At 37.5% G+C, this 26,704-nt stretch overlaps 1 long non-coding RNA gene across 2 annotated transcripts in view; it reads left to right on the forward strand.

Annotated features, from left to right (window-relative positions):
- LOC134810359 (uncharacterized) overlaps positions 1–26,488 on the forward strand; it is a 291,828-nt gene extending 265,340 nt beyond the window's left edge. For both annotated transcript variants that reach the window (XR_010158152.1, XR_010158151.1), the window contains 2 exons: positions 20,786–21,745; positions 25,802–26,488. This is a non-coding gene — a long non-coding RNA (uncharacterized LOC134810359). The remainder of the gene's footprint in view (positions 1–20,785; positions 21,746–25,801) is intronic.
- The last annotated feature ends 216 nt before the right edge of the window (positions 26,489–26,704 follow it).

The following is a 26,704-nucleotide window of genomic DNA, read 5'->3' on the forward strand; positions in this document are numbered from 1 at the left end:
TTGTGTGTATTCTTTTATAAATTTGGTTTTAAATATTCCCTTGTGTTTTTCTCCCATTTTACCGCCCTCTACTTTGCTCTTATTGCTACTCTACCTCACCCAAATCTGTTCTATCCTGGCTTCCAAACATGAAACAATAGTATCACATAGGATTATATGAGCAGAAACACAGTGGCTCAGTGATTATTGACTACTTTATGTTGGGGACCAGATGGAAAGACATCCATTCTGAGACAGGAGCACCCTTCTCCTGTGTCCATAGGATCTCACTTCCACTGCATCTTCAACTTCTATTCTGAAGCTGAGGGTCATCTTCTTGCTCCCTGCTCTTTTTCCCCTTAGGCTACTGCTTCCCTAGCATCCTTGTCAAGAGGGGGCTGGTCCTTTCCTCTACCTCTGGAATCTCCCCTTCTGATGATGAGGAATGTCCTCATTGCCTCTTCCAGAAATTTCTAATTCTGTCATTCCTAAAATTATCAGTTTCAAAAGTTCTGTCATATGATTCTACAACCAACTACCCTTACATCTATAGCACATGGGTTCCTCCTTGCTGCTTTTTGAATATTTTTGTCCCTTGTTCATTTTCAAGCCTCTTTGACATGTCTATTTTTATTCTTATGACTTTTATGTACACAGGACTTACCAAAACGACTCAAATTCTTGACCTTATATTCCAAGACTTTATCCATTACTCCATGTCAGCTACTCACTGACTAAGCCTTGAGATTATCAATAACTGTAACCCTTTCATAGTCTTAATTTCAAGACTTCCACTTTTTGACCACCATCTCATTTCTCTTTAGTTTGCCCCTTTACTATCCTGACACCAGCAATCATTCTATCCTAATAATTTTACAGTGTGTTGTTTCTGCCATTTTTCAGACTCCTGCTCCTCACATACATCCTCTTTTCTCATCTTACTCAGCGGAAATTGCACGTGCCATCATGATCACTCTCTAATCTTCACCTTCCCTTAATTTCTTCACTTTGTTGTACTCAGTTGTCAAAAAATGAATAAAAATAAAAATATGTACCCTAGATAATTTGAAACATGTACCCTAGATAATTTGAACTCTATCTACTCTATATTTTACATTAATAGAGTTGAGTGTAGCAAACCCAAAAAATCTTGCTGATTAATCTCACTTTAAATTAATGGCCACGAACATTAATTGGGGTGGTGAGAGCTGTCTAGAAACAAATGCGTTCATTTCCCTAGTATATACACATTTGTATTCTAGATGACCATTCCATACCATCTCCTCTTTCATAAAGTCTACAGTACCTCCTCCAATTCTTCACGTCAGCTGATAATCTTGCTCTTATTTAACTGACAAAGGAGAAACAATAAAAGTTGCAATACTGAAGAGCATCCCCAAGCTGCTGTCTCACTTATCCGCTCTCTACTTCAGCAAAGCTTAGTGAAAGAACTCTTTATCCTTGTGTTTCAAAACCAACTCCTCCATTTTTTTTCTTAAATCTACTCTAGATAGGCCCTAATCCACATCACTAGATGTACTCCAATCAGAATCAACAATGATATCCATTTTGCTAAATTATATGGTCAATTCTCAGTCTTTCTCTTCTTGGAGCAAATCAACACTATCTGTATTGCTAAAGAATATTTTCACATTGCTTTTGTCATACAACACTCTCTTGTCCTTCCCATAAGTTTTTACATGCAAGTTCTATCAAACCTTCACAGGACAGATGATATGAATGCATGTACATTGTCCTAAAAAATAAAAAAGAAGGGCTAAATCTTCTCAATGTACTTTAGGAAACTAATATTACTTTAATTTTAAAACTGGGTAAAGGCTATACCAGTAAAATTATAGGTAATCTCACATATAAAAAATAGGTCTATACATGCTAAAGATAATAATAGTAAACTTAATCCAATGCACAAATATATTTATGTATATAACATATATTAGTATATATTATATATTATTATATATGATGTTATATATATCATATATAATAACCAAGTAAAATTTATCACAGAATTTGTAAAATATTTTTATATTATAAAATGTATTCATAAAACATACTATTTCAACAGACTGATAGAGAAAAAATGTATCCTCATTTCTATAGTTGCAGAAAAATGTTGACGCGATTTAGCAATCATTCAAGTTTTTAATTCAACAAAACTCTTACTTAACACAAAGAGGTATTGTTCAGAAAATCGGAGTAACATTAGACTTCAGAATGGAATATTAAAGCATTCCCCTTATAATCAGAAAAAAGATAAAAATAGCTACTATCACTATGTTTATTTCAATTACACATTTTAGTTGAGGCTCTCCTCAACACATTGAGAAGAGAAAAGCAGCTAAAATTTTATAAGGACTAGAGTGGGAGAAATAACATGCATATGATTTGTAGATAATATGATTATCTATAAAAATCAAGGAGCAAACCAAACTCATAATTTGCCAAAAGCAAGTTCATGTTCAAAATTAAGGATTTTCTTACACACAAGAAAGTACAATCAGTATATTAAAATGTAATTAAGAAAAAAATTACCTTATTTATAACAAAAACAAAAACCATGAAGTGTATATATAAATTGACAAATAACCAAACCATCTTAAATTGTGCATTATATATAAAGACTTTTACAGGAAAAACAAGAAAATGTAGAAAAAGACCTAATTAAAAGGTGTATATAGAGGGAGTCAATAGCTTAATGATGGCTATTTGTTCCCAACTCACCTTATGAATTCAATGCAATTCCATTCAAAAATTTAATGGCTTTTTTACAGAACTTCACAAGCTGATCTTAAAATCTTAATAAAAAGTTAATAAGTGATCAATAACTAAGTCAGTTTTTAAAAAGGAGAATAAGTTTGCCATTTATCAGGATTTTATATAAATCTGTATTAATAAAAACAGTGTGATACCAGCACAGAGACAGTCAATGAACCAATGTAATAATGTAACAGGAAAAAAGGATGAAATTGGATTTGTCTATCACACTTTATATGTTAGTAATTTGCAGATAGATTAAAGACTTAAACATAAATATTATAATTGTGTAATTTTAAAAATAAAATAGAGAAGAATATCTTTATGTAGTGACAGTAGGAAAGATTTTGTAGATGAGACATAGAATGTACAACCAAGAACGAAAAACTGGACAAAATCGACTTCATTTAACCGTATGTTTAACATACCACATTCAAAGTTAATAGACAAACTTACACATGCAGAGAAGATATCTACAAATTATATAACCAGTTAAGGACTAGTTTCTGGAATATATGATGAATATGTCTACAAACCAGGAATTAAAGAGAAAAATAAAATAAGAAATGAGCAAAGAGAATGAACAGTCAGTGCATTGAATAAAGAATCTGAATGTTCGATCAACATATACAAATGTTCAACTTTAAAAGCACCAAAGGGATTATAAATTAAAACAAAAACCAAATGCCATATCATACTCATTAATTTGAAATGTTATGTCTGATGTCCCCAAATATTGAAAACAACATGGAAGAAATAAAAAAATTACTAATATAATGTAATTACAATAATAATGTAAACTATTTAGAGAACCATGTAAAATATTTTAATGGAACAAAAGAATGCATATCCTATGACCAACTTTCTAGGTATCAATAATAGAAAAATTGTCACAAATATTCACAAGGACACTTATAAAGCATATTTTTTACAGAGCTTTGGTAATAGTGAAAGTTTACACACAAACCGAGTTAGTTTTTGGGGCACTGGTAGACAAACAAAAATGCTATATTTATCTAAATTTGTACTAAAATTTCTTTTATAATGAACCAAAACAAACAGCATTGTTAAAATGAAAATAAAAAACAGTGTTCTGTTTCTTAAGATGATTGATGAGTATGCATTTGTCCATTTCATATTTTTTTAAATGTATACATATGTAGATAACACAAGTTTGAAAAGGATTTGAGTCTGGTAATAGTCAAAGCAGTAGTCACTGCTGGGGTTGGGGTTATTAACTTACTTGCAGGGGGTACAAGAGAGCCTTCTGAGATGTTAGACATTGTTTTAAAAATTTTAATCTGGAGGCTAGCCCACAGGGGTGTGGAGGGTGTGTTTATGTGTGTGAATTTTGAGGTAATTTTGTGCATCTGAATGAGAGTACGAGTACTGAAAGTCTTCAACATTCTGGAGAGGGGAAAACAAGAGAGAAGTCAGACCAGCCACATCCCACCATTTAGCTCTGCTCATTCCTACCCTGTTTCTGTTGATGGTCATTGCCTTCCTGAGGGCCTCTACATGTATGGATTTCTTAGAAAATCTTTCTATATCAGCTGCTGCAATTATTCTTTTTATAAAAATATGATCTCTTTCCTAAGTGTCTGCCATGTTGCAGATTTCTACTGCCAACTGCTAAGCATGTCTCTATGCATCCTCCGCTGGGTCTTTATAGCTCAGAGGATCTAACTAATAAACATTTTTAGAATGGATGCATGGATTTTCTTACCTGAAAACATGTTCTTTCCAGAAGTGTATAAAAAGGACATATAGGTTTACCACCCAATAGTTGAATGTCTTTTCTACATTCCTGTCTAGTGGGTTAGGTGTGTCATTTTGTGTATTTTAGAGAGGGATAACTTTGCATCTCTTAAACGAAAGCATCTTTAGATCTAGCGGTTAGAATATTCTTTATGTTAGAGTCAAAAATATAATCTCAGATTCCTCAGAGCCACATGATGCCATATATATTTTCAGAATACCTAACATATGTTAAATTCAACAAATTCAGTTGAGCATTTACTAAATGACTATTGTTTAAAAGAAGCACTTTGTTGAATGCTAGATCCACATTTTGTTTCTACATAATAAAATACCTAAATAAAGTAGACTAAAATAATCTGAATCAAATAGACAAAAATGTAAATGCTAATAAAAGTACAAAAGCAACTTTGAGTTCAATTATAATTTTACTGTGAGGCATTCAAGACCAGCCTGGGCAACATGGCAAGACCCTGTTGCTACAAAATAAAATAAATATATAAAAAATAAAGAACATTATAAGTTTGATGAAATGCAGTATACCCTGTTTGAACAAAGGTAAGACTGCAACATGCAAAGCAATTCTGTTGTCCTTCAGGCTGGCCACAGCAATTGATATATGTTTTTTTCTTGATATATTAGCTTTCAGAAGCTTTTTTAACACAGAAATATTGTCTTATGCGTGATGAAAAAGAGAAAAATAAGTGAAAACATGTTAAAGTAAAATGGAAACCCAAGTTTATCAGACTTAAGAAATTTATTGACAGTGACAATCAATAAAATGAAAGACTCATTTGAAGAGAGGAAGAAGATTTTGAGAGAAAAAAATATTCTTCTTGCTTGATTTAAAATACTTTCTTAAGAAGGCCATCACAAAGTATGTAGATTGTATTAGATTTTTCTTCTTGCTATGCTATTTTTAAATTATGGAATATGATTCTTCAGTGGAAAAATAAAAGGAATTTAGATACAAATGGATAGGCATTGTGAATATGTTCTAATTAGTGAAAGCCTAGTAATTATACATTCAGAAATGTAATAGGAAAATTATGTTATAATTATATTATTATACATACAAAAAATAACATAATACACAATACGATTTTCCTTAAATTTCCATGTCCTCCACTTTATGTCAGTTTCAGAAAATGATATAGTATCAGGGCTGAGAAGACTTCATAAATGAAATTTCCCACTGGACCACTGGAAAATGGAACTTCATCTTTTCAATCTTTGTATTTCTATAGAACTTCATGTTAAATTTAACTATAATACCTACAATGTGCTGGTTGCTTCTATTTTGTAGAATAGTGTTTAAAAAAAGAATAAAATAGTAAGATTTGATAACTTGTATTCATTTTCCTGTACCTTTTTTATCTAATGAAAGTCTTTGTGATATTAAGGTCAGATAGTATCTCAGTCTCTAACTATTGTATAGTTAGAGATACTGAGATCATAGTTAGAGATACTATATGATATTAATATAGTATCATATAGTATCTCAGTCTGTAACTACTGTACAGATAAGAGATGATAGTGATAAAACATTAGAGCAATATTTTACATTAAAAATAATTTACCTGTATTGAAATTGTGCTGTTGGAGCCTGCAATAACTTAGGCACCTTTCTGAGCTGTTTCATTGATTTCAGAGAAGGGTAACTCTGCATTTCCCAAACCAGGACATCTTCAGATCTACGTATATTCTTCTTCATGTTAGTGCCCCAAACAGTAATCAACCAAGTTTCATTCTATTCTCTACACCCTATCAGCAAATTATTTCCTTATCCTTGAGTTTCACATCCAATATACACAATAAACTATACTTAACATATCACCCTGTGGTAGTCAGCATATTCTCTCTGTTGCTATTGTAAATGTAATATGGCTCCTCTAGCTACAGACAAAAATATGGGTACAATAGAGTTTGCTTTTATTTCCTGAGATAACATTTATAGTTTCATTTGAGCTGCAACTAGTGAAAAGCCATTATTTTAAAGATTTCTAATGTTTCAGTGTCTTTGTTCATAAAACTAATTTATCTTTTTCATTATCTCTTCACATTTTTCAGTTAATAATCAATGATATAATTTGCTTATAACTGAATTATATATATATGTACATATTTGCAAGGAAATATATATATATATATTTCTAAGGATATATATATTTGTAAGGAAATATATTTGTGTATATGTAAGGAAATATGTATGTATTTACAAATATATTTATTTGTAAAGAAATATATATATATTTGTGTATTAGTCGGTTTTCACACTGCTATAAATATACTACTGAGCGTGGGTAATTTATAAAAAAAGAGGTTTAATTGACTCACAGTTCCTCATGACTGGGGAGGCCTTAGGAAGCTTAGTCATGGCAGAAGGGGAAGCAGGTACCTTCTTCATAAGGCAGCAGGAAACAGAAAGCATGTGAAGGAAGCAGAGGGAAAAGAGGCTTTTATAAAACCATCAGGTCTCATGAGAACTTACTATCACTAGAACAGCATGGATGAAACCATCTCCAGGATCAATCACCTCTCCCAGGTCTCTCTCTCTGTAATCCCCTAGGGATTACAATTCAAGATGAGATTTGGGTGGGAACACAAAACTTAACTGTCATTCCATCCCTGACCCTTCCCAAATCTCATGTCCCTTTCACATTTCAAAACCAATCATGCCTTCCCAATAGTCCCCCAAAGTCTTAACTTGTGATGGTTAATACTGAGTGTCAACTTGATTGGATTGAAGGACGCAAAGTATTGTTCCTGGGTGTGTCTGTGACAGTGTTGCCAAAGGAGATTAACATTGGAGTCAGTGAACTGGGAGAGGCCGACCCACCCTCAATCTGGGTAGGCACCATTTAATCAGCTACCAGCATGGCTAAGATAAAAAGCAGGCAGAGGAAGGTGGAAGGACTAGACTGGCTGAGTCTTCCGGACTTCATCTTTCTCCCATGCTGGATGCTTCCTGCCCTTGAACATCAGACTCCAAGTTATTCAGCTTTTGGACTCTTGGACCTACCCTAGTGGTTTGCTAGGGCTCTCAGGTTTTTGGCCACAGACTGCAGGCTGCATTCTCAGCTTCTCTACTTTTGAGGTTTTGGGATTCAGACTGGCTTCCTTACTCATCAGCTTGCAGATAGCCTATTGTAGGATTTCACCTGTGATTGTGTGAGTCAATACTCCTTAATAAACTCCCTTTCATATATACATTCATCCTATTAGTCCTGTCCTCCTAGAAAAGCCTGACTAATACATAACTAATTCCAGCATTAACCCAAAAGTCCAAGTTCAAAGTTTCATCTGAGACAAAGTAAGTATTTTCTGTCTAGGAACCTGTAAAATCAAAAGCAAGTTAGTTACTTCCAAGATACAGTGGGGGTACAGGCATTGGTAAATGTTCCCATTCCAAATGAGAGAAAGTGGCCAAAACAAAGGGCCTACATACAGGCCCCATGCAAGTCTGAAATCCAGTGGGGCAGTCATTAAACCTTAAAGTTCCAAAATGATCTTTTTCGACTCCATATCTCACATCCAGGGCATGCTGATGCAAAGGATGGGCTCTCAAGGCCTTTAGCAGCTCTGACCTTGAGGCTTTGCAGGGTTCAGCCCCTCTGGCTGCTCTAATAGAATGGCGTTGAGTGCCTGTGGCTTTTCTAAGTACACAGTACAAGCTGTTGGTGGATCTACCATTCTGCGTTCTGGAGGATGGTGGCCCTCTTCTCAGAGCACAACTAGGCAGTGCCCTAGTGGAAACTTTGTGGGGGCTCCAACTCCACATTTCCCCTTTGTACTGCCCTAGCAGAGGTTCTCCATGAGGTCAGAGCCCTGCAGCAGGCTTCTGCCAGGACATCCAGGTGTTTCCATACATCCTCTGAAATCTAGGAGGAGGTTTCCAAATCTCAATTGTTGACTTCTGTGCACTTGCAGGCCCAACACCATGTGGAAGATGCCAAGGCTTGCAGCTTCCACCTTCTGAAGCAATGGCCTGAGCTATATTTTGGGCCATTTTAGCCATGGCTGAAGCTGGAGTGTCTGGGACACAAAGCACCAAGTCCTGAGGCTGCACACAGCAGGAGGTTAAGTAGGCCAGGTACAGTGGCTCACACCTATAATTCCAAAGCTTTGGGAGGTCAAAATGGGAGGATAGCTTGAGGCCAGGAATTGGAGACCAGCCTGGGTAACATAACAAAACCCAGTCTCTACATAAAAACAAATATTAAAAAATTAGCCAGGCATGGTCACATGCACCTGAGTCCTAGATACTTGGGAGGCTGATGCAAGAGGGTTGCTCAGCCCCAAGGGTTGAAGATTACAGTGAGCTATGGTCATACCACTGCACTCTAGCCTGGGCAATAGGGCAAGACCCTGTATCTAAAGAAATAAACAAATGAAAAACAAAATAAAATTAAGTTAAATATATTTATCTCATGAAGTTATTTAAGAAATTCTAATTCTTTATTTCTTTTAGGAAAAATGCATATACATATATGTTCAGAACAATCTTAATATAGTATTACTATTATATAAAAATAATTATTTTTTGAACAGAATACACCTAAAATATTATGCATTTAGCATGGTTCCAGAAGTCACCATTTAAATCTGTCAGCATTCTTGTTCATACAGATGTTTGCAGTGAAAACAACTTGTCATTTAAAAAATGCAAGAAACATAAGATAAACTATCAGTAATAAAAGAGAGGCTCTATAGAATATAGTATCAATCATTCAAACTTGCTTCTCAGAGTCTGAATTGAAAAGGGAATTCGTTAAAATCATAAGGACAAAAAGATTGGCATGAAAGAATAAAAAATACATCTCATTTTAGCTTTATCTATTCAAATTGCTCATGCGAGATTTGAATAAGCTGTTAGGTAAAATGCAGCATAATTTTCACTAACTCTTGTATCCAGTATTATTGTCAGACATATGGGCCTCTAAAAAGTTTCTTCCAATAATATCTGGACTTCCCAGGAATTGTCTTTCCTGTGGTCATACACAAAACCTGTAATTTCGTCTGTCATCTATCAAGTGTACTATTTTTTTCTCTATGTCTTTTATTTTACCCATTTAGTTTTACAACTTTGTTTATAGTAAGTGCAGAAGAAAAGCTACTGTTTAGTTCTACCATATCACAACTGTTATTAAAATGTAAGTATCATTTTTCTTTTTCCTGAGACACTGTCTCCCTGTGTCAGCCAGGCTGGAGCGCAGTGCCCTGATCTTGGCTTACTGCACCGTCGACCTCACCCTCCCAGGCTCAAGTTGTCCTCCCACCTTAGCCTCACAAGTAGGTGGGACTACAGGCACATGTCACCATGCTGGGCTAATATTTGTATATTTTGGAGAGACAGGGTTTGCCATGTTGCCCAGGCTGGTCTCCAGCTCCTGGACTCATCAAGCAATCCGCCCTCCTCAGTCTCCCAAAGTGCTGGGATTACAGATGTGAGCCACAGTGCCAGGTCTCTTTTCATTTATTTTATTTCTGAGACTTCATGGATCTCTGTAGACTTAGATAGGAGTGTGTGGTGAGTTGGGCCTGGAGATCATTTTGATGTCCTTTTCTGCCCACAATAACTGTCCTTCATCTGGCTTCCTTTAGAAAGGACAGTTTCCAAGGGGGTGCCTGTCAGTCACGCATATGCCTGCAGGAGGAAGTACTCCACTAGTTCACAGCACTGCAAACTAAAACAAAGGACTGTAACCGAGCGGAGGCTCAGTAATATCAGCTCAACTGCTATTAAGTAGGGTATAAATATGTCCCAGATGCCTTTGCTTTTTCAGTTAATCTCATCATCATCCACATAACTAACTCTTTACCCTCAAGTAAACTAAGGCTTAGAAAAGTCTTGCTCAAAGTCTCATAAAAATAAATTGTGGGAAAGTGATTGATTAGAGCCCAGATTTGTTTCCAAAGCTCATGTTCTTTCAGCTATAACAGATTGCTTCCAGATGTGCAATATTTTTGTTTTTTTGGAATTGTAGGCCTCTATTGGAAAAAATTATTTTCATATCAGGTAAATTCTACAAATTAGGCTCCTTTAAGCAAAGCAGAAACATAGCTAATTTGGTTTCTTTTCTTTTTCTTTTTTTTTTTTTTTAACATAACTAGGACAAGTAGATCTCTGAGCGAAAACCTGCTTCAAAGATTGGTTTGGTACTGCTCAGGAGGCAGGTGACTGGCTATTGTTTTTATGGCATGTAGTAGCTTCTTTCTTTTGTGATAAAATGAGTGTGTTAAATTCATTAATTGACTGAAATCAATAGATTAGAACATGAACAGTCAGAAACAGAAAAATTCCCTTTTTTGTTTCTTTGTTTTCCACATTTAACTTAAAATTCTCTCAGGTTTATTGAACTGAATCAACTCCATAGGATACAATAAGAAAATAGTTTTATTTTTCTCTACAACTGCCTTTACCGCTAGTTTGGGAAATTTCCCTTTCCTACTTTTTTTTTTTTTTTTTTTTGAGACCGAGTCTCCCAGGCTGGAGTGCAGTGGCGCAATCTCGGCTCACTGCATGCATCCTCTGTCTCCCGGCTTCAAGCAATTCTCCTGCCTCAGCCTCCCCAGTAGCTGGGATTACAGGCATGCAAAAGCATGCCAAGCTAATTTTCTTGTATTTTAGTAGAGATGGGGGTTTCACCATGTTGGCCAGGCTGGTCTCCACCTCCCGACTTCAAATGATCTGCTTGCCTTGGCCTCCCAAAAGGCTGGAATTACAAGTGTGAGCCACCGCACCAGGACCCCTTTCCTACTCCTAATGACAACTCATGGAGAGCCATAATTTTCTGTTTACTTTCACATTAAAAAAAAAAAAAAAAAAAAACTAAAAAAGTATCCAGTCCTGTGCAGTTACATTTTCTCATCCCATCTTTCTCTCTCCCACAACTTCTCCTCTTTCTCCTCACATCATGCTTTACCCTTTCTCTGAGGGCCTGCACATGCTTTGCTGTGGCTCCAGAAGGCTGCATGTGCCTTGTCCAGGTTCCAGGGCCCTGCACTGGGAAAGCACACATGCCTAATTCTACTCTTCACTGTGTTGTAATGGAGAGAGGAAACTGGGGAGACAGGAGTGGTTGTGTCATTCCAGCTACCTTTTGTAGATGGAGAGACACTACTAATTCCACTCTAGCAGGGTCTGTTTTGTCTTGTTCCTAGTAGCTTCAGTTGGTGTGATGGTTTCCATGTAGACAGCATGGCTGGGTTTCCTGTGGGCAGTGTTTTCCTTTATTGCAGGCTCCAGCATCATAAAGGACTTCCTTAGGCAGAGTCACATTGCCATCCTCAGTCCCTGCGAGTAGACCTTGCTCTTAGCTCCAATTCTGGGTGAAGAAAATCTCTCTCTTTGGCAGCCACCTATGCAACCTTTTCTTAGGCCTATTCTTTGACCTTTGTGCTCCATCAGATGGAACCACAGAAACCATCACTCTGCTTTCCAGCTTTCCAAAGACCATTTAAAACTGGGGAAGCTATGGGATTCTCATTCTTCTAGATCCTACTTGTCCTGGTAATGTTAGCTTCTTTAGCAAGCTTCCCACTGCCAGAATTTTGCAGCTAACTGGCAGATACTAATGGCCACATCTATGTACCAGAACCAAACTGCAAGGAAGTAGTCATGTTTTCTTGAGAATGTCCTGACCACACTCTGATGTCAACACCAGAGTGAAGTCCCTTGATTCTTTAGCAGCAAGCCCCAAGCAGGAAGTGAGGTACATGTCACCCTTCCTGCTATGCCCCTCTCTTCAAACCTCTTGACAATACACATAGGTGGGTTGTGTGAGTAAAATATTCCATTCCCCATGGAAAGAGGAAAGGGCCACCACATATTTATTGACACTAAGAATAATTGGAATAATTTTTTCTTTCCTAAATTGTCTGCCTGTAGAGATAAAAGGAATTTCCTGGGTTGAGGGTAACAGCTGGGTTAGCAAAGCCATTTTTGTCGGTATCTTCAAAAGATCCAAGAGTTATCTTTTCCCTTTCTTCAAAATGACAAAATTATCAAGCTTTTCTTGTTTTGAGTCCACTCAGCATCACATTACACAGCATCACTTGAATACCTAAAATCTTTGTGAGCAAGTTGACGGTATGTCTGTAAGACTGACTGGGTGACCATATCTGATCATCAAATATATCTTCTGGTCTGCCTGACAGGGTATTTCTATAGAGAGATGGATGCAACATGCTGCCACAGCTCCATGACAGGTGCTCTGCAGCCATTCAGTTCACTCCCTTTGCTCTGTCAGCAAGCTCGATAAACTCTTTTTTCTCCAAATATGACCTTCCCTGTAGATTTTTGTGGCCACCAATAATAAAAAGTTCCATTCAATTATACTTCTCAGAGTAATTTTTGTGATGCTTTTCATTTTTTCTAATCATTATTCAGACTGCCTATACAACCTCCGTGTTAATTTATTTTCCACTTATTTCCCAAGAATGGTCTCTCCTTTAGGGTTGTTGTTATTCAGTTAAACAAAGCAAAATTGGCTTCTCAAACAAAGTATACAGAAAACTGTTAATAAATAGTCATTATTACCATTTACACAGACAGAAAGATTTTCAAAGAAGCCTTGTTTATATTAACAGAGCTCTCTATACATGACGAACAAGTTAGGCATGTTTCTTATATAGTTGTTTTATATAGACAATAAATATTTTATGAACATTCCCTAAATTTACCTTCCAATATGTATTTTTTAAAAAGCTAAAATACTCAAGGCAATATATAAACATTAGGAAAAGCTGAAGCCTATTTCTCTGCTCTCATTTGCAGGTCCTTGGTATATCAAACTCTAAAATAAATTTCCACTGGTACTTTGGCTTTTAATAACATAAAATTAATTATTATAATGCTGTCTTACCAAGAAAATGAAGTTTCAATTATATCTTTTATAGATACATACTTTACAAATGTGCTTAGACAGAGAAGAAAGTGGTGCTCTATCCAGTTTAAATAGAGTTGAGTACAGTCATGCGCTGCATAACATTTTGGTCAATGACAGACTGCACATATGATCATGGTCCCACAGGATTATAATTAAGCTGAAATATTCCTATTTCCTAGTGACATTGTACAGGTTATGCATATTTACATGTTTGTGGTGATGCAGGTATAAACAAACATACTGCACTGCCAGTTACACAAAAGTATAGCACATAATTATATACAGCACATTATACTTGATAATGATAGTGACTATGTGTTCCTAGTCATGTATTTGTGACATATCTTTTATTGCCATTTTAGAGTGTGCTCCTCTTACTTATAAAAAAAATAGTGAACTGTAAAACAGCCTCAGGCATGTCCTTCAGGAGGATTCCAGAATAAGGCATTGTTATCATAGGAGATGACAGTTCCTTGCATGTTATTGCCCCTGAAGACTTTCCAGTGGGACAAGATGTGGAGGTGAAGACAGTGATACTGATGATCCTGACCCTGTGTAGGCCTTGGGTAGTGTGTGTATGTCTTAGTTTTGAACAAAACATTTTTAAAAAGTAAAAATACTAGAAATTAAAATTAAAAAATTTTTTAAAGTAAAAAAATTAAAAGCTTCTAGAATAAGGACATAAAGAAAATATTTTTGTACTGCTCCACAAGCATTTGTATTTTAAGCTATGTATTACAAAAGTATCAGAAAGTTAAATTTAAAAGTTTATAAAGTAAAAAGTTATAGTAAGCTAAGGTTAATTTCTTATTAATGAAAGAAAAATATGTTTTATAATTTTAGTGTAGCCTACATGTGCAATGATTTTAAAGTCTACAGTAGTGTATGGTAATGTCCTAGGCCTTTACACTCACTGACTCACCCAGAACTTGCAGTCATGCAATCTTCATTCATGGTGTGTGCTCTGTGCAGGTGTACCATTTAAAAAATCTTTTAAATCATATTTTCACTGAACCTTTTATATGTTTAGATATGTTTACATACACAAATACTTGTGTTTGTGTTAAAATTGTCTGTGGTGTTCAGTGCAGTAACATGCTGTACAGGTTTATAGTCTATGAGTAATAGGTTATACCATGTAGTCTAGGTATGTAGTCGTCTATACCACCTAGGTTTGTGTAAATATACTCTGTGATGTTCATATAACAATGAAATACCCTAATGATGCATTTCTCAGAAGATATCCCCATCATTAAGCAATGCATAGCTGTATAAGTATCTAGCCAATCACTTTATCTACACAGAAAGACACAGTGATTTCATTACTGCAATTTCAGTGATCACCTTCTGTTTAAAATCTCAAAAGCTTTAGCAGGAAAGAACAGGTCAACAACAACACACACACACACACACACACACACACAAACAATAATTGCAGTAGCACCAACCAGATAGCTAGTTAGAGGCAATAAGGACAAACTGCTTATACTCTACTTCATTAGACCTTAATAAAGGCGATAAGAGACATGAATGCCATTGCGGTAATTTCTCCTTCCCTTTATGTAACACTATCCCTGCTACTTGTTTCTACCTTCCTCAGCAGATTCTAATGTAGTTATAGAGTTACAATACTAGACAATATTGACTGCATTTAACTGACAATTAATCTCTATTACTCAGGGGTTAGAAGTTAAAAAACAATCATCTGTATCAGTGATTTCGGCAGAAGATAGCTGCTGAATCATATAAGGCTTTTTAAAGGAGGAGAATAAATTCTTAGCTATATTACAATCCAAACACTATCGTGTAATCATATGACAATCCTTTCTTGCTAAAAGAAACACTGGATCACAGAGGATTTATGTTTGCAAAAGTATGATATATATTTTAAAACGTCATTTAATAACATGTTTTCATTTAAAGTTTTAAAGGGAGTTATCTGCCATCAGTGTTGTTTCTCAATCAATAAAAATAAAATAATTCTTACAATTATTTGTTGGCAGTGATTTTTTATGAAATGTGTCTCTATGTTTAAAAAAATCATTTTTCAAATTTCTAAGCTTGTAAATAGGTGAATTTAAAAAATGTATACATAAAGCTATTTTGGGGGAATTAAAAAGTATGTAAAATTCAAGACGATAGATACCTGTTTTAAAAACCTCCCTTGAAAATTTTTGTGCTGTGAAAAATCTGTTTTTATTATGCAAATGATGTTTCATTTATCTGCTTATACCTTTTGGTGATGTTTTTAATTTAGCATTAGCAAATAGTTTTTTAAAACGCATCAGCTCATGCCTTTCTTCACCCTTTCTTTAACTTCTTTCCATCAAAAAAGAAAACAAAATGCAGACTACATCATAATGTGATAATACAACCTGGTTTTCCCCACCTTCATGAATCATTGCTTTACTACATGTGTGAGTGCTGTTTGAAACGCTGGGAACACTCTATTTTTGCAGCCATATGGACCTCTGATAATCACCTGCAGGTCTTATGGCTTCAGCACAGTCTTATGGTAATGAAACATTTCAATCAGACAAAGAAGAATTTGAAGAAAATAAAAGAAGATTTTCCTGGCAACATTGACGTTTACCTAGGTGCAAAAATGGTATACAGTCACCCTGGCACCTTGACAATTCAGATACCACATTCTGCAGTTTTGCCTTGCTGAATGCTTCTTTCTCAAGTCCATGCATATTAAAAACAGAAAAGAGAGAGAGAAAGAAAAAGTAGAAAGAAAGTAATTCATTCAAGTGGTAAATTACTCTTCCTGGAAAAAAGACTTGAATTTGACCAGTATACAAATGAGATGTGGAATCACAGACATAGAATTTTTTTTTTTTTAATGAATTTCTTCATGTTCACTTGACAGAGACTGATCCCTGCAGTTGTAGGGTATATTCATTTTCCACTTCTTATGCCTCAGGAATTCCCTCTATTCACTTAGAATTAGCTTAGTAGAAATTTCCAAGGGAAGTTTTGGATTTTCCATTAAAAAGTTTCCATGTTGACTTTAGAAAACTAAAAAAGGCTTAACAATCATTTTAATGTTTTTCTGCTGAGAGTGCTGAAGTCTCTCTATAGGGTTTTTATGGGAATGAAAGCCACCAAGTATAACTAATAGATGCAGCCTGAGCCAGCTGTCAACACTAAACCTATCATGACATTAAAATTCAAAGCTAAAGGGTTAAATATTAGTATTGAAACCTTTAAAACATCATTTTAAAGTTTAAATTTATAAGTTTAAAATTTTTTGAAAAAACTCAAGAATATGTCAGAGGCGTTTGAACCAGAGCAACTCCATCTTGAATAGAGACTGGGTAAAATAAGGCTGAGACCTACAACAAGTCACAGGATGAAATGGGAGGTCAGCATAAAATACAGGTCACAAAGACCTTGCTGATAAAACAGGTTTTGTTAAAGAAGCCAGCCAAATCTAACCAAAACCAAGATGGTAACAAAAGTGACCTCCGGTCATCTTTACTGCTCATTATCTGCTAATTATAATGAATTAGCATGCTGAAAGACACTTCCACCAGCACCATGACAGTTTACAAATGCCATGGCAATGTCAGGAAGTTACCCTATATGGTCTAAAAGTAGGATGAAACCTCAGTTCTGGGAATTGCCCACCTCCTTCCCAGAAAACTCATGAATAATCCACCCCTTAACATATAATCTAGAAATTATTATAAAAATAGCCAACCAGCAGCCCTTATGGCTGCTCTGCCTATGGAGTAGCCATTCTTTAATCCCTTACTTTCTTAATAAACTTGCTTTCACTTTACTTTATGGACTCACCCCAAATTCTTTCTTGCATGAGATCCAAGAACCCTCTCATGGAGAATGGATTGGGACCCCTTTCTGGTAACAAATATAAGAAAATAAATTTTAAATTATAAAATAACATCTCTTTCTACTGAAGACCACTGTATCCTTTTGCTGTTTTGATGAATATTATATGCATACACACAAATATATGTATGATTGATACTGTTTTCCTATTAAAACTAGATCCATATCAAGTGCATTAAAAATATGTTTCCGATTTAATGAATTTTTTCTATATTAAATGTACAAAATCATTTTAATATGCACATAATATTCTTAAATGTATTTTTCTCCTATTTAACTTTGTTGTCTAATCTAATTATACTTTTATATAAATCTCTGGCCCTATGTCTTTGGAAAACATTTCAAATAAAGCATAACATCTGGTAGTGTCAAAGAAAAATTGCACCAGACAAGTTAAAGAGGTAAGGAAGACTTTATTCAAGATGGTTGCAGTAGGGCTGAAGAGAAATAAAGGGAGAGAGACTGAACCCAAATCTATTGAAACACAAAGCCAGAGAGCTATTAAGGCTAGGATGAGCTACTGAAAAATTATTGGTAACAAATCTGCATTTGTTCCTTCTAAATAAATTTTTTAAAAATTGGAAGATTTTAGGGAAAAAATTTGTCATTGTGATTAGGTTATCTGTGTTCTGTAATTGGTACTAATGGAAAGCAGGCTCCTCCCCTCCCACAGAAAGGAGAGGATAGGAGCACTGTCTTTCTTGATGATCACATTTCAAAAGGATGGTTTCAAGGTCCACATGAAAAAGAATCCTGGGATGTAAAACCATCAAGAAGCTAAAAGAAGATTTATATCTCAAAGTCACAGAGAAAGAATTTGGTTTCAAGTTTTCTACAGTAAATGCTCTAAGGAAAGGAAGATCAAGGACCAGAGAAGAAACCTGTGTACAGTGTAGTCAAGCCAAGGGGAACTTTTAAGGCCATCTTGCTCAGTAACAATGTATATTGTGAAATTGAACATTACATTTAAGTATTTTCCTTATAATTTATGTGCTAAATCGTGAGCATCAGAGTGTTTGAAGTGAATATAGAAATGTATAATGCCAGGAAAAATTATGCAGTCTGTTGATGAAAAGTGTCAAGCTCTGTAAAATATTTGAAGAGAATTATTCTGAGCCAAATATGATTGACCAATGGACTGTGACGCAGCCTCAAGAGGTCCTGAAAACATGTGCCCAAGGTGGTCAGGCTACAACTTGGTTTTATACATTTTAGAGAGACATAAGGCATCAATCAATGCATGTAAGATGTACATTGGTTGGGTCTGGAAAGGTGGGACAACTTGAAGTGTGGAGAGGGACTTCCAGGTCATAGGTGGATTCAAAGGTTTTCTGACTGTCTATTGGTTGAAAGAGTTTTATCTAAAGACCTGAAATCAATAGAAGGGAGTGTCTGGCTTAAGATAAGAGGGTGTAGAGACCAAGGTTCTTATTATGTAGATGAAGCCTCCAGGTAGCAGGCATCAGAGAGAATGGATTGCAAATGTTTCTTATCTGACTTAAAAAGGTACAAGACTCTTAGTTAATACTCTCCTGGATCAAGAAAAAGACCTGGAGGGAAGGAGATTTTCTACAGAATGTAGATTTTTCCCCAAAAGAGACAGCTTTGCAGGGCCATTTAAAACTATGTCAAGGAAATATATTTTGGGGTAAAACACTTGAATTTCTATCAGGGCCTGCTGTCTATCATGTTGGTGTCGCATTATTACAAAGATTCCCTTTGTCAGTCTGAAGGTATCTTTTTTAATGTTAATACTGGTCAGCTGTGCCTGAATTCTAAAGGGAGGAAGGTAGAATGAGGCATGTCCAGCCCCACATTCCCATCATGGCCTGAACTACTATTTCAGGTTTACTTTATGATGCTCCTGGCCAAGGGGAGTCCATTCAGTTGGTTGGTGGGCTTAAAATTTATTTATTTTTTATTTTTTTTTTGGTTTACAAGTCAAAACTAACATAGCTCAAATGAAATAAATGATCAGAAAGTGTTTAACCTTCTACATGAAGGAAATATGTACTACATGACATATAAAACAAGTTACAGATGAGCTACCAAGCACAATTTCAGAAGCACAACATAAGAATGCTACAAAAATGGTAGCTGGAACCTACAAAATGGGAGAAAATTTTCGCAACCTACTCATCTGACAAAGGGCTAATATCCAGAATCTACAATGAACTCAAACAAATTGACAAGAAAAAAACAAACAACCCCATCAAAAAGTGGGCGAAGGACATGAACAGACACTTCCCAAAAGAAGACATTTATGCAGCCAAAAAACACATGAAAAAATGCTCATCATCACTAGCCATCAGAGAAATGCAAATCAAAACCACAATGAGATACCATCTCACACCAGTTAGAATGGTGATCATTAAAAAGTCAGGAAACAACAGGTGCTGGAGAGGATGTGGAGAAATAGGAACACTTTTACACTGTTGGTGGGACTGTAAACTAGTTCAACCATTGTGGAAGTCAGTGTGGTGATTCCTCAGGGATCTAGAACTAGAAGTACCATTTGACCCAGCCATCCCATTACTGGGTATATACCCAAATGACTATAAATCATGCTGCTATAAAGACACATGCACACGTATGTTTATTGCGGCACTATTCACAATAGCAAAGACTTAGAACCAACCCAAATGTCCAACAACGATAGACTGGATTAAGAAAATGTGGCACATATACACCATGGAATACTATACAGCCATAAAAAATGATGAGTTCATGTCCTTTGTAGGGACATGGATGAAATTGGAAATCATCATTCTCAGTAAACTATCACAAGAACAAAAAACCAAACACCGCATATTCTCACTCATAGGTGGGAATTGAACAATGAGATCACATGGACACAGGAAGGGGAATATCACACTCTGGGGACTGTGGTGGGGTGGGGGGAGGGGGGAGGGATAGCATTGGGAGATATACCTAATGCTAGATGACGAGTTAGTGGGTGCAGCGCACCAGCATGGCACATGTATACATATGTAACTAACCTGCACAATGTGCACATGTACCCTAAAACTTAAAGTATAATTAAAAAAAAATGGTTGCTGGATTAACAAGTTTCTTCAAACATTATTTAAAAGGAAGGAATTCACAAACACATTCGTTTTTATGGAAGAGACATCTCCCACTAAGCAATCAAATCTTAATAGGAAAAAAATGGTTTGTGTGAATGAAGCCATTAAAAAAATCCATACAAGGATTTCTATAATTAATTCTAGAAGATAGCATTTCAAATAAAGAAAATTTCAATGACATTTTACACATGGTAAATTAGTTAAAAAAAAAAAAAAAAAAAGCCAGTTGCCTTCCAATCACCTTCTCTTTTTGTGAGAAACTCAGCAGTATAACACCTATCTCCTGTATTTTCACTCCTTATTAGTCCTGAGTTGGTTTAATCAAGATAAATAAAGTAAAAAATAAAATGAATCCTGAATGGCATTTTCTTTTTGTCTACTCCTTTCTACCCAAATGCTTTTCATTTATTAATTGAGTGTCATTGCCTCTTGTTTCCCTAGGCTTGCTACACAGATCATAAAATGTGGAAAATTTGGGTGTTTTCAGTTTAGATGACTTTCATTTAACCATTTTTTATACTCTTCCTCCACCCCAGGCTCTGCCAATATCTTGAATGTGCATATACATGTATACACACACACATATATGTATCTGTATATATGTATATTTCAGATACAAACATATTTTCAGAAGACACACATATGTAGAAATAGAGACAGTGAAGATATAGATACATAAACATATACACATAAACTATACACATATACATTTATATACACATATATATAATGGCTTAACTATACTTTATTTATATCTATGTTTGCATTTATAGCTTAATTTTGTCCATATTGAGGGACTAAGTGGCTAAGTGGGCTGGACTCCCTGGGTCAATATGGACTTCCCTAAGGGGACTTTCCCCTAAGCCAAAATGAGTCATAGCTGCAAGGTAAGGGATTGAAACTTCAACCAATCAATGGGGATTTTCCCCTAAGCCAAAATGAGTCACAGCTACAAACTAAGGGATTGAAACTTCAACCAATCATATAGGGGGTTTAAGCTCTAGCTGCAGCCTGATGTTTTTAACCAGTCAGGCCCGCCAACCTGCAAGCAGATAGAAAATAAGCTAATCCTATAGGACAGAAAAAGGAAAAGGGGAGGAGTCATAAGTGGATATAAGCATAAGACACCTAAGCCAGAAATGGCAACCCTTCCAGTTCCCCTTCCACTGTGTGGAAGCTTTACTTTCACTTTTGCTTTACTTTGGCTTTAATAAATCTTGACCCAGCACTCTCTTTGGGTCTGCATGCTTCTCAAATTGAGCTGTAACACTCACTGCTGCCGTCCAAGCCTTCATTCTTTGAAGCCCGTGGAACCACAAACTCTTCAATTGAGAAAAACCTTCGATTGGAAGAGACTTCTCATCTCATTTCTGGGGGCCTGTCTGGGATTTCTCTGAAGTGGTGAGTAACATCGGACCCCTTTTGCTTGCTATTCTGTTCTATCTTCTCGCTAGAAATTGAAGGAAAACACCAAGCACCTGTCGGCCATTTAAAAGTGACAAGCCTGGCCACCAGACTTAAGACATGGGTGTGAGGCTTTCTGGGAAACGGCTCTTTTACAACCCCCGGCCCTCCAGGCTGGGTGCGTTGGTTTGCCTGAAACCAGTTCCACCTTTCTCTACCTTTACCCAGGAAAAGCCAAGGGCTGGCTAAAGGTGGAAAACTGTTGTCCCGAACTCCCAGCACTGACCAGTCCAGATCATGGCACAGTGAGAAGCCGCTATGCTGCAGCCGCCCATGTGTGCATTCCCTTCCTTTTCTGACCCATGCCTCCTGGGTCCTAATGTCCTCAGAGAAAAATTTCTTGAGTCCCTGTTCTCTAGGATCTTTCCTAGCCCTGAGTCTAAGAATCTTTTAGCTAGGAGTCTAAGTTGACAGGAGTGGCAATCCAAAGACCCTTGCCTATGGTGCCCCCAGGCTTATTCTTATGCAAATGGGTATCAATATACTTATAGGGGACTTGTCCCTTATAACCTGCACCCTAGGCACTATCCGGGACATCAAAAGGCATGCCAGTGGCTGACAGAAGGCCTAGGACATTTTTCCTTTTGTTGCCCAAAACTTACTCCAGACTGTAGAGGCTACTTTAATTACCACCTTTCCTGTCTGGGATCAGTGATTAGAACTGTGGAACTTGTCCACTAGAAGTAGTCAGAGGTATAGGGTGAAAACAATGTAATAGACAATAGGTCCCCCGATTCAAGTCCAAAGGTCAATAAATATTCTTATTTATTGACAGAAAATTTGGGTACAAAAAGCACTGCTCCAACCTTGGTCCTCCAATTTGCCACTGCCTACCCTAAAACTGTTGTGCTTCAGTGCCACTTTCAAGGAATTTATCTTGCTGGGAAAGCTCCAGGACCAGAAATATGCTAATTGGTGCCTGGTCTCTGAACTCAAAATATACCCCAAACCTAAGACCTACTCGCAGATGCAAAGGCAATTGTGGGCATGCTGGTAAGGAGCCACTAAAATCCAGTAGCCCCGGCCCCCTTTTTTGTGGCTAAAAAAGGGTGGGAAACAAGTGCGGGCAAAACTGCTACGTCAGTTAAGTGCAATTAAATCTGATAAGCAGTGTTCCATGAGTGATAGTGCACCCTGGAAAGAAAAGGACACTAGAACCATAGGGGACACCCTAGGGCTAGTGCTTACTAGGGGATGACTAGGGGTGTGGGCACTCCTGTGTTCTCCTTTCAGATGGGAGGCGTTCCCTCAAAAGTGAAGCCACCCTTGAGGTATATTCTGGATAATTGGGACCAATTTGACCCTCAAACACTGAAGAAGAAGTAACATATTTTTCTGCAGCACTGCCTAGCCATAATATCCTCTTCCCAGAGGAGATCCATGGCCACCTGAGGGAAGTATAAACTATAATACCATCCTACAGCTAGATCTCTTTAGTAAACGAGAGGGCAAATGGAGTGAAGTGCCATATGTACAGGTTTTTTTTCTCATTAAGTGACAACCCACAATTATGTAAAAAATGTAATTTACATCCTACCGGGAGTCCTTAAAGCTTACCCCCATACCCAGGTCTCCCCACGGCTCCCCCTAGTAAGGACTCTCCTTTGGCCCTAATGGCCCAAAAGGAACCAGACAAAAAGATAGTCAAGGAACTGAAAGGTGCCAATGGTCTCAATTGTGCCCCCTCCAAGCCGTGGTAGGAGGAGGAGACTTTGGCCCAGCACGAGTACATGTCCCCTTTCCCCTCTCAGACTTAAAACAGATCAAACCGGACCTAGGAAAATTCTCAGATAATCCTGATGGATACATAGATGTCTTACAGGGATTAGGACAATCTTTTGATTTAGCATGGAAAGATATTACATTGTTGTTAGGTCAAACATTAACTCCCAATGAAAAAGAGGCCGTCTTAACTGCAGCCCGGAAGTTTGGGGATCTCTGGTACCTAAGCCAGGTAAATGATAAAATAACATCAGAAGAAAGGGAACAATTCCCCACAGGCCAACAGGTGGTTCCCAGCGTGGATCCCCACTGGGACCTCGATTTGTAGCATGGAGACTGGAGTTGCAGGCATTTACTGACTTGTATACTAAAGGGATTAAGAAAGACCAGAAAAAAATCCAATAAATTAGTCAATGATATAATGCAGGGAAAGGAAGAAAACCCTACGGCATTTTTAAAGAGGCTAAGGGAGGCATTAAGAAAGCATACCTCTTTACATCTGACTCTATTAAAGGCCAACTAATTTTAAAGGATAAGTTTATCACCTAGTCAGCTGCAGACATTAGAAAAAAACTTCAAAAGTCTTTCCTGGGCCCTAAGCAAAATCTGGAAACTCTATTGAATTTGGCAACTTCGGTGTTTTATAACAGGGATCAGGAGGAGCAGGCTGAACGAGACAGATGAGACAAGAAAAAGGCTGCCTCCTTAGTCACAGCCCTCAGGCAATCGAACTTCGGTGGCTCTGAAAGAAAGAAAGGCTGAGCAGGCAACCCACCTAACAGGGCTTGTTATCAGTGCAACTTACAGGGGCACTTCAAAAAGGACTGCCCAAACAAACATAAGCCGCCCCCTCATCCATGTCCCTTGTGCCAGGGGGATCAGTGGAAGGCACACTGCTCCCAAGGGAGAAGGTCCTCTGGGCCAGGGGCCACTAACCAGATGGCCCAACAACAGGACTGAGGGTGCCCAGGGCAGGCACCAGCCCATGCCATCACCCTCACAGAGCCCCAGGTAAGCTTAACCATTGAGGGCCAGGAAACTAACTTTCTCCTGGACACTGGTGCAGCCTTCTCAGTTTTACTCTTCTGTCCCAGACAACAATCCTCCAGGTCTGTCAAATCAAAAGGGTCCTAGGACAGCCAGTCACTAGGTATTTCTCCCACCCCCTAAGTTATGACTGGGGAAACTTATTTTTCTCACGTGCCTTTCTTATTATGCCAGAGAGCCCTACTCCTTTACTAGGGAGGGACACATTAGCTAAAGCAGGGGCCATTATATACTTGAATATAGGAGAAGGAATACCTGTTTGCTGCCCTCTACTCGAGGAGGGAGTTAATCCTGAAGCTTGGGCAGAGGAAGGACAATATGGACGAGCAAAAAATGCTTGTCCATTTCAAGTTAAATTAAAGGATCCTACCTCCTTTGCTTATCAAAGGCAGTACCCCCTCAGACCAGAAGCCCAACAAGGGTTACAAAAGATCGTCAAAGACCTAAAAGCACAGGGATTAGTAAAGCCATGCAACAGTCCATGCAACACTCCTATTCTAGGCATAAAAAACCCCAATGGACAATGGAGGTTAGTGCAAGACCTCAGAATTATCAATGAGGCAGTTGTTTCTCTGTATCCAGTTGTACCCAATCTTTATACTCTACTCTCCCAGATATCAGAAGAAGCAAAATGGTTTATAGTCCTAGATCTTAAGGATACTTTTTCTGCATCCCTCGGCATCCTGACTCTCACTTCTTATTTGCCTTTAAAGATCTGTCAAACCCAGCATCTCAGCTTACCTGGACTGTCCTGCCATTCGTTATCGGGGCTGGGATACTAGGAGGACTAGGAACCGGCATTGGAGGCATTACCACATCCACCCAATTCTATTACAAATTATCACAAGAGTTAAATTATGACATGGAATGAGTCACAGATTCACTGGTCAACTTACAAAGCCAGCTTAACTCTTTAGCAGCAGTAGCCCTTCAAAATTGGAGAGCCTTAGATTTATTAACAGCCAAAAGAGGTGGAAACTGTCTTTTTCTAGAAGAGTGCTGTTATTTCGTTAATCAATGTGAAATTGTCACCAAGAAGGTTAAAGAGCTTCGAGACTCGATACAGCACTGGGCACAAGAGCTCCAAGACACAGGATCTTGGAGTATTGTCAACCAATGGATGCCCTGGCTTCTCCCCTTCTTGGGACCCTTGATGGCTATTGTGATGCTGCTTATCTTTGGACCCTGCATTTTTAATCTCCTTGTAAAATTTGTCTCTTCCAGAATAGAATCCATGAAACTGCAAATGGTTCTACAAATGGAGCCCCAAATGACCACCACTAGCACCTACTATCGAGGACCCCTAGACTGACCTACCAACCTGTTCTAACACCACGACACTGAAGACTCCCCTCCTGAGGAACCCTCAACTGCAGATCCCCTTCTATGCCCCAGTTCAGCAGGAAGTAGCTAGAATGATCATTGCCCAACTTCTCAACAGCACTTGGGCTTTCCTGTTGAGAGTGGGTACTGAGGCACTAAGTGGCTAAGTTGGCTAGACTTCCTGGGTCAACAGGGACTTCCCTAAGGGGACATTCCCCTAAGCCAAAATGAGTCATAGCTGCAAGCTAAGGGATTGAAACTTCAACCAATCAAAGGGGACTTTCTCCTAAGCAAAAATGAGTCACCGCTGCAAACTAAGTGATTGAAACTTCACCCAATCATATAGGGAGTTTAAGCTTTAGCTGCAGCCTGATGTTTTTAACCAATCAGGCCTGCCAACCCACAAGCGGATAGAAAATAAGCTAATCCTATGGGACAGAAAAAGGAAAAGGGGAGGAGTCATAAGGGGATATAAGCATAAGACACCCAAGCCAGAAACGGAAATCCTTCCGGGTCTCCTTCCACCACGTGGAAGCTTTACTTTTGCTTTTACTTTACTTTCACTTTAATAAACCTTGGTGCCACACACTCTTTGGGTCTGTATGTTTCTCTAATTGAGCTGTAACACTCGCCGCTGTGGTCCACGGCTTCATTCCTTGAAGCCTGTGAGACCACGAACCCTTCAATTGAGAAAAACCTTCAATCAGAAGAAGACTTCTTGTCTCAATATCACTTCCTTTGAAAACATAATTCAAGAGTTATTCACATCATAGTTATTTTTCACTCCCTGCTAACAGGTAAAAA

Source organism: Pan troglodytes, chromosome 5 (assembly GCF_028858775.2).
Source record: "Pan troglodytes isolate AG18354 chromosome 5, NHGRI_mPanTro3-v2.0_pri, whole genome shotgun sequence".
NCBI lineage: Eukaryota > Metazoa > Chordata > Mammalia > Primates > Hominidae > Pan > Pan troglodytes.